Genomic DNA, 15,326 nt, shown 5'->3' with positions numbered 1-15,326 from the left:
AGCAGACAGATCTGAACCTCAACCGGTGCTACCAAGGTTCTCCAAGCCAATCCAACGTATCTTGAACTGGATCTGGGTTTCTAAAACCCTAGCTCCCAAGAACTAGAGAGCAAGAAGAAGAAACACAAGAGAGAGAGAAGGGGAAGCCAAAAACGTGGAGAGGGGGTAGCTTTGAAAAACGTGGAAGCCTACTCTCCCACGTTTTGGTCTCCTTTTAATTAAAAAAAATATTAAATTAAATCCTAATAGGATTTAATATAATCACATTGAGAGTCTAACTCTCTCTCTCCTGATATATCTCTTGATTGGCTCTTTCTATCTATCTCAAAGTCCTTTACTAGGTGAAGAAGTAGAATCTAATAGGGAATGTGTTAATTAGCTACTTTATTTAATTATTAATGGATAATTACAATTAGCACAAAAAACCATTAATTAAATAAAGAGCCAATTAAATTAACAAATTCCAAATAACTCCCTATATGATAACTATTTATCATATACAACCCGCCCCCACAAATCAACACCATCATTATGGAATCTAGGGCATGTACACATGTACTGCCAAACCCCAATCCATAGTACATGTCCATATAAGAGCGTCTGTGCATCTGATCGGGTCCCGCAAAACTTGATAAAATACTTTGTTCAAATAATTATAAATAATGTATCATTTTATGTAAAGTAGATTTTTGCAAAACCATTTCCAAAACGGCACTGGATCCAGATTCTGATCCGACCATGCACTGACAGTCTCTATCTTGGTGTTCCCCAATCGGGCAGTGGTGACCGTGTTGGATAACTCCTTCACTCACAAAGTGTTCACGCATTTCCAGAACACCGGCTTTGACTCGCTTGAGTCTCAGTCATTGATGAACCAAAGAATGCGATCACACTTTGCAGTGATAGGGTCATCAGGCACAGGGTGTCGATCAGTGACACATGTCTATCCCTTCCTACATCTGGCAGTAATACATGAGAGAATCTACAAAGTAGATTCTTGGCCAATGCACACATCAAACATGTGAGCACTCGCATTCGTACCCTGACATCACATGTCAAGGCATACCCAATGCGATGACCATATGATAAGGGTGCCCAGCCCAAACCCTAGTCGTGACTACCATTTTAAGTAAAACTTCGGGACATATAATGCTCAAAAAGTTTATATCGCATGTGACAATATCAAACTAAAATGTATAAATGTTCAATACAAAGGTGAACCAGGTTGAACCGGACCGAACCGGGTTTGATGGACACACAAATGTCCAACAGCAAGAACGTATATGTTCACGGAACCTGAGGACATATGTTATGATGATTGTGAGTAGATTAGACACTTGGACTTAATTTCTGGAATGTTTTTGTGTTTGTGTTGAATGTCATCCATTCATATGTTGTGTTACTTATAAATGTGTTGTTGTGTTATAATCTCAATGCATACGATGCCGAATACAAACTCTTATTGAATGATGGATTATAATGGAAGTGATAACAATTATCATGTTGAATGCTAGACATTTTGGAATTGATATTTATCATGAATGATGAATGTGTATCGAATGATGTTCATGTTTAACAAATGCGAGATGATGTGGATTAAATATGTGGATATGCGATGTATGTTAATGATGGGATGCAAGTGTCATAAGTGGGCGCCGAACTTGTGATTGCCATGAGATAGCGATGTGAATGAAATATTGATAATGAATGATTGGATGTGTGTACCATGGATTTAGATCGGGTTGTGACCAGTGTGAGGGCAATGATATGGCGGGGGATCACCACGTGTCCACCTCATCAGAAGGGAGATGTGAATTGAATGCAGGGAGTCGCCACCTAGAGGAGGGTCTAGGACCCAAGATTGTAATATAATGACTCTCAAAAGATGCCCTTTTGGGGATAGATAGTCCGTTAGTCTAGCTACGGGTCAAGTTACAGTCCAGGGAAGATGTTAGGCACCCCAACCCGCCCAGACTTGCCGGTCTTTCTATTGCTAGGCAAGGTAAGGTCATAACATGCTTTTGAAAAGGAATAAGGTACAAGAAATTAAATAGAAAATGCAAGAAGTAGTAAAGAAATACCTGGAAGCTTAGCAGCATGGTAGGGGTTAGTATACATGAAAATAAAGAAAGGACTCAAAACCTAGATAACCTAAGCATGGTCGACTCTAAGCTAAGCAGGATAAAAGACGAATATATGAGAGCAAGGACAGTAGTTTGATGTATGTGCATGGAGAAGCATAGAAATTGAACTGCAAGACATATGCGTGACATGTGAATATTCATGATAGGAATGCTAGCATGAGGGAGTCTTAGACTACAAGGGATGGGCATCATGAAAAGATGCATGCATGGAAGTGGGATACAACATAAAAGTAATAAGGAAAGTAAGGAGTATATGTGATCACCATCTAGAGAGATGGGAACACTCTCCTTCAGAGATGCAAAATGAAGTAAAAAATGAAAACAACGTAGATTAAGTGAAACTAAGAAGCGAAGAAGGACCTACCTAGTTAGAAGAAGATCGAAACAAAAGTGTGGAGGTTTCCCTTTTGTAACTCAGGAGCTTTGCACGTGGAGCAAGTATCATCACTTGTGGCGGCTTCTCTTATCTCTTTGTAAGAAAAACGTCATTGTCCAAGAACGAAAGTCATCAGATGGATGTCTTTGAGCTTTGAATCTTGAAGCTTCAAGTGGGTATTGTAACATTCAAAGGAAGGGGAAGTAGTAGACTAAGGTCAAGTGGGGGGCCAATGCTAAGACTTCAAAGCAAGAGAGTGCGGGCTGAATTGGGGCAAGCAAGCACCAAAACAATAGAGAATTGAACTAGGGACCCTCCTCAACATGAGAGGGGGTGTATTTATAGATGTAGAGGGGTATGTGCACTCCCAAATTCGTGTAGGGACCTTGGGTTTGATCCGAATCTTCTAAAGGGGTTGTCTTTGCATCAACAGTGGATGTTTGGTCTAGATAAGAGCCAATGGGGGGGGGATAGCATCTATTTAGTTGTCTATGGGAATTTTTTTTGGGACCCAAGGAAGCCATTATACGCATCCAAGGTGCCAAAAATAGGCTTGGTCAAGAAAGGAATCGAAATAGGGGCTAAACATGGTAAGTTTTGGCTTCTCAGTTTTGTCAGATTCGACAGTGAACTGGGGTCGAGTCAACATCGAAGAGGGGTAAGGTCGACATGGAGTGGCTGTCGATGAACATCATTCGACATCGAGGGGAATGGATCGGTTGTCGATGTTTAAATTCTTGGTGTCGAAGCAAGTTAGACAGTAGGGATGTTCTGCCTGATAGTCAAAGGGCATGTCTTGATGTCGATGGTAGGTGGGGTCGATGTCGAATCGGGGTCTTTGAGTATTGACCTAGGTTTCGATGTCGATAGGCATGGTTTAGGCTATTTGGGCCAGGTTTTGTGTTGGGCCAAGTTAGTTCTAAGGAGTCTAGGTCAGGGCTAGCTTTCCAGGGGACCTTGGAAGGCTTGGAGGCTCTGGTATGGGCTCCAGCAAGGGGAATCGATGATCGATGAATGGATTCGGGCATTGCACACTGGCACTACATCCATAGATACACCGGCTCTAGGCCTTGGAGGGTGCTCATCATCGTTATGGGAAACCTCAGGGGGGGGAAGATAAAATGAAGTATCTACAGATGCCCTTCTTTGACTAAGACTGTGCAACAATTGTAAGTTAAAGAAGTGATTTTGCGAACACTTCGCTTTGTCGGGCACAAACTCACTCGTGGCTTGCTCAGGGAAACTGGAGTACTGGGGATAGAGGTATACCTGCGCAGGCGGCTCCATCGGTTGAACTGGTAGTAAAGCTCGGGCTACCAATAGTACTGGCTGTGCTGGCTGGGGTGACGAGATTGGCCGATAATATGAGCTCTTCCATCGGGGTTGTAAATAGTATCTGCGATGATTTAGGCATACTAGGAAATATTGTCATTGATAGGGCAAAGGTGCATGTGAGGATTGCCGATAGAATGGGCACTCCTGGGGAGTAATTCATTGTTGATAGGGCATGGTGCAGAGGTAGTTTTGTAATTGCCGCAGGTGGCTGAACTGCTCTGGCCATGGTGAGGGCAGTCTTAGAATTGTGTCGATGCAAGAGCATGTGGGATACACTGATGGAGATCCTAAGTTGGTAATCGCTGATTGTGCGGGTGTGATTGGAGATTGGAATCTTGCTTGATTGTGGGGGCGGTCCACGTGTAAGGTGGCTATCAGCATGCTAGGGGTGCCAAGTCACCATGGGTGTGGACCCACTTGTTTAAACTTTGAATTTTTGTGGCAATGTACACAATTCGACAATGAAAAGGGCTTCTTCGATAGTGAGAGCCCACGTTGATATCAAAGTGTGTTGCTCAACAGTGCGTCGATGCCAAGATGTACTTGGTTCGATGTTGATTCTGGGAAAAATTTACTGATATGAATACAAAAGGTCACTTTCCATAATCATTTCTATCATTGATTTTCTTTGAGTGCTTAGGGTTTCCAAAAAGATTTTTGGCTATTTGAGGCCGTGTGACTTCATTTGTGCACCAAGTCTTGCATTCTTAGGTGCGAATTGATCATCTCATCCTCCTCTCTATATGCATCCAAGTGAAATTTCAAGAGAAGCTCCATTTTTGTGAATTTTGTTTGTCTTTTTGATTTTCCCCTTTGTTCTTCGCCACTATGACTAGGCAAGATAAGGGCAAAAGGCCCATGCTCTCTAGGGATACGCTAATTCCCAAATGGTCGTGGAGCCAGGGCATCATGTTGCGAGAGGGAGACGAATCCGCTCATCGTCTGGAGACTGATCCGGATGAGGATGTCTTGAGCGATTATAGGGAGACATTGAGGGCTCCATGGTACGAGGGCCATCTCCTCAGAGAGACACCCACGAATATTTGCAATAACGTGTGGAAGCCATCCAAGGTAAGCATTTGAACTAGAATCTCAATTTTGATATTTTTGTTCGCATCATGTATGCATGCTTGTAACATTTGCATTCCACTAGGGATTTTATATGCCTCTTGTTCCAGATTGTATGCTTTTTTATGCCAATCATATTGTTAATTTTGCCCTTACTTTGCTTGTAATTGACTGATCATCTTTGGCTTAGGTTCATGTATGGACTGACCCATTTTGGAACCACCTTGATGCTTGATCCTTGTTTTTTTGTCATGTCCATGTAATGATGGCCTTATGCCTGTGAACTTCCCAATTGTGTGTGGCCCTACTGTTTTTGTTGGGATTTTTTTTGAAAGGGCTATTGGGATTTGTTGGGGATATATTGACTTGCATAGCCACTTGGTATTGCCCAAGAAAATGAATTCCTGATTGCTTTGACTGTGTGCCCTATTGGGTCTCATGAAGACTTTTGTTTAGATTGGGCTCATGCCTTGTGACCGAACATGGATGGGATTGATAGCATAGGTTTATTTTATGGGTTTCTATGTACAGGATTTAACCCATTTGGGAACCATCACTATTGTTGATGACTTGCTTCTCACCTTATTTTGATTCTCTGGGGACTTTAATGTTGAATTGGCCTTATTCGGATGTGCAAGACCCCGTGACCTACCATAAGTATGGGTCATGTATGATTGTTCTCAGCTAGTATAGCCAACTTTGCGGTGTGTTCATTGGCGGATAGCGACTGTCAGCTTCGAGGATTCGGCTCTCCTGTAGACTAGATCTTTCGACATGTCTCCGACGCAGGCCTTGGTTGAGAGGTGGTGGCCCACCCACTCATACATTTCACTTTCCTATGGGTAAGATGGCTATTACCCCTCTTTACGATTTCTTATACATTGGCCTCTCATTTGGTGGTGAGGCGGTGATGGGGCACCCTTGTGGTTAGGACTATTCGGAGGAGGATTTGAAGAAGCAACTGGGATCTCTTCTCCGGATTCGAATGTGGAGGTGCAATGATTAATCGTGAGTGGGAAGGGAAGACAGTGATAGATTCCTCCAATCGTGGGGAGATAGATCAGCTGGTTAGGTGTTTCCTTCTATACCTGTTGGGGAACACCCTGTTTAGTAGCAGTGGTATGAGGATCCACATCTCCCTGGTGTGGTAGCTCCGTGACTTGTCGAAGGTCTTGACTGGGTCGGGGCAGGCTATGCCCATATCCTGAGGACATTGGATTCCTCAGCCATGCGGCGCACCCAATGCATCGGTGACACTTGGTTTGTACCAGAGGTGATCCGATGTTTTGTATTTCCTCATATTTGACCTCTATTTTCTTTGACTTATTACTTGTACTGACATTCTTTTGTCCTGATTACAGTGCTGGTGTTATGATCACTTGGGAGTACAGACTCCCAGGTTGAGGACTCAGGATGAGACCTATTCCTTGAGGGTGGGGATGTGGTTGGTTGATAACACCCGTCCAAAGGAAAGGACTATCCTTGTGTTGGTTGTCAGGGAGATGCTGAACTGGCTCTCCCCACAGGAGGTAAAATTTTCTTTTTTCTTTTTGGTTCTTGCTTGTCTTACGCTTGCTTCTGACTTTGATGTGCTCGCTTGTTAGGTCGTGTGGTAACCCTTTGAGACTCTTTAGTTGAGTGTACAAGCTCAGTTGGAGGTTGCTCGAAAACTTGTGCCTTGGCGCATGGTTTTGTCGGGCCTTCTAGGTACACTTGGTACCTGAACAATAGGGCCTATAAGAAATGGCCTGGTGTTAAGAGGCCTTCTATCCCTAGGTGGCTTCCTCACTTCATGCTCGAGCTAGAGAGACTCTCGAAGAAGGAAATGAACTAGCTCATGAAGGGCGTTGAAGCACGGCCCTTCATTGAGATGAACTCATGGGGATGCTATCGCGAGTGCAAGACGAAGGAGTTGATGTGTGCCCGACTTACTCCTTCTGGTCCATGGGTAAGTCCTAACTTCTTATATCTTTCGCGATTTTGGTATCCAATTTGTATCTTGGTTACTGAATTGGCCTTTATATGTATAGGCTCCGACTGGTGCTGAGCCTTATGAGGCAGGGGATGCGGCTACTGCTACTGATGCTTCAATCCACGAGACTACCTCATTTGGGTCTCCTATGACAACACCCCCTCTAGCGGTGAGACTGGGGCTAGATCATCTTCGGCACCTTCATGTTCTCATAAGGTGCCGAATGCTTTCTTCCCGGTTCCAAGGTTTTCATTCGTCTGCCAGGGCAAGGAGGTGCCATCCCTCGACCTTCTTCATCTGTGGTTGGCTATCCGTGCAGCTACGATTTCATAAGTAGCTTAAACCTTGCTTCGGTTTTACTATTTTTTTATTGGCCTAACCATTACTTTGGTGTAGATTCCTGGCTATAGGTATGACGACCTATTTGGGATGGTTGCCGACTTGAAGGAACTTGTTGCCTCTCAGAGCGAGCGGATTCTCCAGCTTGTGAGTTGTTGTTTCTTTGTATTGTTGCCTGCAAGGTTAGTATATAGAACAAATACTAATGCTGATGCCTAATACCGGATCCCAAAGGAAAGAGACGAGGCTCTAGCTGCTGCCCAGTCTGCCCCAGCTACAGAGATTTTGATGCCATAGTCCCCGATGATTCGGATAGATGATCCCATCGATGGCCAGGATACGAGGGTCAATGAGGAGTAATAAGAGAGAGAAGAGGAAGATGAGGAGGATGAGGAGGATGAGGATGATGAGGATGATGATGAAGAGGGGTCCAGAGAGGACGAGGAAGGTGGTGGACAATAGTTATGTCCTCATTTTGTTTTTCTTTATTTTTAAAATGTGTGGATAGTTTCGGGGCTTCGAGCGCTGTAAATGTTTTTTTGAATGATTTTGATTCGTTGATGTTTTAATCCATTCTTAGGATTTTTGATCAATTGAATGTGTTGAATGGTTGAAATGTGATGTATGCAAGTGTGGGTGATTTGGGATGGTCAATCGTGACCCTAGTATGTAGGTTGATGTGTCGGGATGGTAGGGACCCACTAGTGTAGTGCGGACTGCCCAAATATGTAAAAATTCACTTGGTAGTAAAATTACAGTACTACATCGAGCTGTTGTCGATCGACATTGGGAGGGTATACCTTGACATTGATATTGGGTGTCTTCGATATCGAAATTTAAATTCTGACTGTCGAATGAACTTAGACAATAGAAGTACATTGCTCGACAGTGAACCATCTGGAATCGACATCGAGATTGATTCCTCGATAGTATGTCGATGTTGATGGGACCGTGGTTCGCTGTCGACTCGGGATCTTTCACTATCAACCCCATGTTTCTAATTTTGAATTGTTTCCTTTTTGAAAAGCCTAGTTGCGGGATTCTTTGATTCTTCTTCCCTTCTTGAGCCTTTGCTTGTCCTTGGGGAGTGTAGAAACTCTCATTCTTCCTTTCCTTGCTATTGGAGAATTCTCTCACGAGGGTTTTCATCTCTTTTCTTCTCCTCTTGCTGTATTTTCTTTATTTTCTTCAAGCAAAGGACAAGGCTTTGTGTTCTTAGATCGATTCTATGTTGAGAGATGACTGTGAAGCCTTGGGGAGAGTACATCTTCAACCTTTGGCGGGTATAAAGAACATGGTGCTTGCATCAGAGTTACTTCGAGGTGTCTCTCACTATTGGATCCCGGACATACATGTTTTCCACTTTGGCATGGCTGAGGTATGTCCTACTTACGAAGAATTTCGTGTAGGTTTCCTCTCTCCTCGTCATGGTGCTATGATACATCCCATCTTGAACGATGCTATTCCAAGGATATCGTGTCCTTCTTTGGCTTGAAAGGGGGCGTCTTCCCTACTTTATGCATGGTCACCGTATCGATGTCTTGGCGATTATTCGCCTCTTTATGGGTCAACATAGGGGTGACCGTGGCTTCACGGAGTGTAGGAAGAGGGCCTTCTTGTTTCGTGTCATCGCTCAATTCCTTCTTCATTCTGGTGCTCGCGGGGCTTCCCCTGTGTTGATAGAGGTTGTCAAGCAAATCCAGTGTGGTGGTGATATTGTTCCACTATTTTGACGAAAATGATGAGAGGGCTGGATATCCTGAGTGGGAGTCACACCCCTCATAGTGAAGACTTTACTGGCAGTCCCTACTTGTTGCAGGTACTTCTTTTGCTCTTCTTTTGTGATATCTCTCTCTCTTTTACCATATTTCTAAAATTACTTTCATTCTATTTTATAGCAGATTTGGCTTTGTGAGAGGCTACAGTTTGGGAAGCCCATGAGAGGAGATTTTAAAATCAAACATTATCATTTCCGCTCGTTAGTGATGGAGTATCACCATTGAGACACTTGGGAGCATGCTCTTTTCCATATCTCTTTTGATGACATTCAGTGGCGGTGCTCTTGGTGCCCTGTAGATGCCCCAATGTTGAATTCTGCTGGGTGTAATTACGTGCACCTGATGGGGTTAGGTCACAGTTCTTTCTACATACCTAATCGACTGCATCGACAGTATGGACGGACTCAAGACGTGCCAGTGGAATTGGTGAATTTCTTTCCCCCAGAACAGCTGGACAAAGAGATGGTGGCAAGGATTGCAAGTCTGTTGCAATCAAAGATGATCCTAAAGAATGTGGGAGCTATTGATGATGGTGGGATGACTGTTGAGTATGAAGATTGGGTGAAAACCCAAAGAAAGGGGAAGAAGAAAAATGTAAGGAGGAGGCTGACGTGGGAGCGGAAGGAAGCTTCAAGCTCTTCAAGTTCTAAGCATTCCAGGGAAATAGAGGAAGATGATGGTGAACACACGGATGACCCGGTTGTTTTGAGGGCAAGAATTGTAAAGTTGCAGAAGAAGGTGGAATACTTGAGTTATTAGGATTTTTATTGCCAAGAGTAGTCATTTATTTATTTTTTTGTTTCCTTTTGAACAAGTGCTTGTTTTTTAATATTAACTAAACTTTGAATTTGTGATTGAACTTTTATGGACTTTCTTTATTTATTATTGTGAGGATCTATTGTTTTCCCGGGGCGCTTGAATGGCGCGTAGAGGGTTTAATGTTGCTCCTCGCTAGGAGGGAGAGAAGGAATGCATCTTCTCAGAGGTATGGTTCAATTTATCAAGGGATGGGGGTCATACAACAAATTGAAAATGGAGTCGCCACCTAGGTTTAGGGCCTAGGACCCATTGGTGTAGCCCTAAAAGGGCTATGAGACTTCGGTTGGTCTGGTCAAAGATTCGGGGTAAGTGGTCAGTGCTACGAGAGTGGGAAGGTGTTAGGCACCCTCCTCGCCCGAAAAACCGATCTTTCTACTAGATGCCCTTTTATGAATGTCCTATTCCCATATGTATGGCTAAATAATGATGCACAAACTATTTAATTAAATTAAACTATGTTGCACTAACTATTGTATACTACACGAGAATACTTGAAAGGACTACATCGTACTAGAATTAAAAACTTAACGGAAGAAACATATACCTGTATGCTTTAAGTAAATGCAATTATTCAAGACGAACAACATCCCCTAGCTTAAGTGGAGGCAAAAGACTGGCTTTGTTCCTTCGTCGGATAGAGTAATGGCTTACAAGTGTCGAATCTCAAGATCTTAGACAGAATAACAGTGTTCCAAAGCTTTGAAAACTAGAGGCTCAAAGGCCGGACAGAGTGGCTATGCCATGGGAGGTTTTCCAGATTTGAGAAAAAAGGGGTCGAGGAAGCCGGACTTGGATAGCCCAGACTATGGACAGAGGGACAAGGCTCGAAGGCTCAAAATCGGATTGGGGAAGAGCTCGAAATAAGGAAACAAGCAAAAAAACTGGAAAATTGGAGCTCTGGGGGTGCCCCCTCTCCCACAAACTTGGATTATGCAAAAGAGGGGGGTGACCCCCTTTTTATAGGAAAATTTTAGGTTCAGTGGCACCGTAGAAAATGTACGGGGCCATGACAGAGCAAAAAATGGGAAAAATCTGGATCTGGACACTCGTGGGGCCACACGATAGGGTCGTACAGGCACGCATGGCGCCGCACGACCGATCATCGTCCTCATTAGGGGGTGACAAAATTCAGCGTCTATAGTGTGCCCCTCTTTGGCTGAGGCCTATGCCAACAGCTGAAGGGTGAAGATAAAAGATTACTTGATTTTGTCACCAGAAGCATGCATCACCGCCCCTTTGCTCGTAGGTGACAGAGTTGAATGATAAAACTGCGTTTCGGCAAAATTATTTGGTGAACGAAAATTGCCGTCACTTTGCTCATGGGTGATGGATTTTTAAACAACGCTTTGGCAAACCATTTGGTAAATCCTTTGAGATTTTAGGTGGCATTACCTGAGCGTGTACTTACCTGATGGGACAGCATTGCTCGGCTGGGTTTCTCCCTGGCATTCGAACATTTGCTTCCTGGGATTTTGATCTTTGAACATTGTTCGGTCGGATTTCCTCCTGAAGTTTGAACATTGCTTGATTCTGAATTGAAACGGCGTTGCTCGCCTGGACTTCTAATAATATGATAGCATTATGACCGAGTGATGATAGTGTACGATGAGACAACATCGTGACAGAAAGTGTAACGATGAGACGGCGTCGCAATCGAATTTTTGAAAAGTGTAACGATGAGATGGCATCGTGACCAAACTTTTGAAAGTATAACGATGTGATGGCATCGCGACCAAATTTTTTAAAGTATAATGAAGAAACGACATCATGATCGAATTTTCAAAAGTGTAACGATGAGATGTCATCGCGACCGAATTTTTGAAAAGTGTAACGATGAGACGACATTGCGACCGAATTTTTGAAACTGTAACGATGAGATGGCATAGCGATCAAATATTTGAAAGTGTAACGATGAGACGGCTTCACGACTAAATTTTTGAAAGTGCAATGATGAGACGGCATCGCGACTGAATTTTTGAAAGTGTAATGATGAGACGACATCACGACCACATTTTTGAAAATGTAACAATGAGATGGCATCATGACCGAATTTTTGAAAGTGTAACAATGAGACGGCATCGCGGCCGAATTTTTGAAAAGTGTAACGATGAGACGACATCACGACTGAATTTTTAGAAGTGTAATGATGAGATAGCATCGCGACCAAAATTTTAAAAGTATAATGATGAGATGGCATCGTGATCGAATTTTTGAAAGTGTAACGATGAGATGGCATCACGACTGAATTTTTGAAAGTGTAATGCCCGGCATCGCGACCGAATTTTTGAAAAGTGTAACAATGAGATGGCATTGCGACTGGATTTTTAAAAGTGTAATGATGAGACGACATCATGACTGAATTTTTGAAAGTGTAACGATGAGATGGCATTGTGACTGAATTTTTGAAAGTGGATGTCTCCTGGTGCAAAATTTTCAAAAAGAATAATTTAGGGATAGCGACAAGGCCCAAGGGAACACGGCATAGAGGCCCAAATTTTTTTTTGCGCAGACCTACATGGCGCCACCTTGTGGGGCCGCGGGCAAGTGGCACCACTACGGGGGGCCACAACCAGGCTGCGGTGCCGCTAGGCCTTGGCCTTTGGCTATAAAGGGTGGGGGGTCTCTCATTCCTCTCTTCCTTTGGGTTTCTCTCCTTGGAGCTCTGCCCTCTCTCCTCCTTTTTCCCTTTCTTTTCTTTTGCATTTCCCTCTTCTTATGTTTTTTGTTTTCTTTCTTCATCATGTCTGCGTAGAAAGCTCGGTCTAGGAGCCCTTCCTTAGGGTCATTGGGAGACATGCGCGCGGAGTTGTACATAGTTCCACTGTGATGGATACTACCCATCACAAATGTTGCATTATCTGGGGTCAAGGTCTCACAGGTGTAAGTGACTCTTGCCTTCTTTCTCTTTTATAGCATATGATTGGTTTAGTTTTTCATTTTGGCTATTCATTTGGTAGGATCTCTTTTGCCCCTCGTTATAAGAAATACCGCCGTACGGACGATTTTCAGTCGTGGTATTGGTAGCTTCATCCCTTTGTGAGGGAGAGGGTAGATCACACTGGGCTTGGTCGCACGGCCCAAGTAGTTGCCCCAAAGCTCGATACTCTAGTCGTTCGAGCCTTAGCTGATCGTTGGGGTCACCCAGTCTCACTAGCTGCGCCTTTGTCCTTTGGGTACATTTTAGTTCCTTGTCTTTTCCATTTTTCTTCTTTTCTTCCATTTCCTTATCTCATCCTTTATTAACAGGTGTGGTACTATGAAGTTCTAGGGATTCATGTTCCCCCTTCTCCTGATGAGACTGTCCCCTACATCCCTAGGGCAACATGCTGGGGGGCATCAAGGTGCACCATCATTGACGAGTTGCAAGTGCACCTCCAGCTCAACGACTTGACAGTCAACTGGGTAGTGTCAACACTTTCCTCATGTTATTGTGATAATTATGATGACTGACTTGCGCTCACCCAGAGGCAGATAGTTTTTGAAGGACAGGTTGGGGCCGAACTTTACCTGGGAGAGAGGGTTACTCTTCAGTGGTATTCCGCCCAGCTGGGACCTCATCCTCCTCCTTCCCATATGCATTCTGTTCTTCTATTTCCTGACATTGGAGAGTTGGGGGTTGGAATCCCTACCCTGGGATTGACTTTGGCTTATCGAAACTATCAAGAAGTTCTCTTTTGAGAGATGGTCTGCATTCACCTAACTCGAGAGGGCCCTGTGGTATTCTTCTGAATTTTTCCCTTTATGTTCTTTTTTTTTTCTTTGTCCTGACAAAGTTGCTTTCTTCTTTTCGTAGTATCCATATCGTCCCTTGATTCCTGGTGCATATGTGATACCTCCTTCATATAGCTGCAATGCGGATTCCCGCCCTTCTCAGAGCTCTAGTATCGGACTTCGCATTGTGGGGATGAGTGACCTCATCCCAGGGTATCGAGGATGGAGCACCTTTTCTCTCTCTGACACCAGTCTTCAAACTGTTCTTCCTGCTTACAAAGTTTCTGATCATGACTTGGGACTTCCTGTTCCCTTTGATGGGGTATGTCACTTTTTTCTTCTTTTTTTTTTTTTTTTCTTTCACTGAATTCCTCATCCTTGGTGCTGACTTTACTCTTTTGTTATAATAGATTAACGCCGTGTAATATACTGATATGCGTCGGATGCAAGCAAGCATGGATGCGGTGCTTTCCGAGCGGACATGTTATGTCCAACAACTGGTGAGTGCTTTCTCTCTTTTTTTTTCTATTCTCTCTCTTTTTCTTGAGACCTTACCTTCTCAATATGAAACCAATCTAGAGTGGCCAGTTTGGCGATATGAGGGATTCTCGAGATTATCATGAGAACTGTAGCTACAATCAAGCTGAGAAGAATAGACATCTCAGGAGACAGTTGGCATTTGCGAGAATCACCCCTGCCTCATTCGTGCTGCATGATGATGAGAGCAGTGATGATGAGGAGTATGCCGATGATGATGATGATGATGATGATGATGAGTAGCTAGATGCCAAGACTTTATACTCTAGTGATGAGAACTAGTCTTCTATCCTTCCTTTCTTATTACATACATTTTCTTTAGATTTCATGTTTTAAATATGGGAATGTGGCTGGGATGATTGGACGATGCCCTTTTTTTTATTTTTTTATGCTTTATGGAATATGAACAATATGTTAATCTTTTTGAGATACTTGCTTTTTCCTTTGCAACGCATAATTCCAGATATTTTTATTTAATCCCTGATCATTACATGCATGGAAACGATAGAGGGGTTAGGAAAACCAAAAGGGGTGGGGAATTGACACTTAGACCAACAATGTCACCTTGCAATTACATATTTCCACCATAGTTTATCCAGTTGATTCATAATCTTCGGTGTTAATTCTTCTGGTGGTTGATTCTTCACTTCTATCATCTTGAGCGGTGACTGGTATTGTGTTGGCACTAGATGAGGCAAGTAGAAAGTAGTATGAGTCAAACCCATTAACCTCACAACATTGTAGCCTGGAGTCTCGAGAATTGGGGTTTTCATGTCCCACCAATGACAGTTCCATTGAACCTGCTCATCTGTTCTTTCTTCCAAATACTTCTTCCAGTCCTTGATTGCATAGAATTCCTCCGTCTCTCTGCGAATTTGGAAATACTTTGGCTGAAATCTGGCATCAGCTATAGGTTTGACTAACCGTAACCTTTCCATCAACCATATCTGCAAGATTGTGGGTGATCCCGTGTAATAATCTGTTCCATATTTCTGGGAGGCACTCATTTCATCCAGACCTTTGAAACTCTTCGCTAGTATGGTAGGGACGAAGTCACATCTATCTAGGACTAGCCAAACGAGGTTTGCAACCACAGGGGAACACCCTTCCTTAGAGTTCATAACAAGTATCTTCCAATCATGCAAAAGAGATACGCTCTCCTTCTGTTCTTTTATTGGGTTCCTTTGACTCCTTTTTCCTTAGAGAAAATCCCTGCTACTTTTAGAATATCCACCTTTCCGTAATTT

This window comes from Telopea speciosissima, chromosome 9 (assembly GCF_018873765.1).
Source record: "Telopea speciosissima isolate NSW1024214 ecotype Mountain lineage chromosome 9, Tspe_v1, whole genome shotgun sequence".
Classification (NCBI taxonomy): Eukaryota; Viridiplantae; Streptophyta; class Magnoliopsida; order Proteales; family Proteaceae; genus Telopea; species Telopea speciosissima.
Note: the sequence above shows the minus strand (reverse complement) of the source record.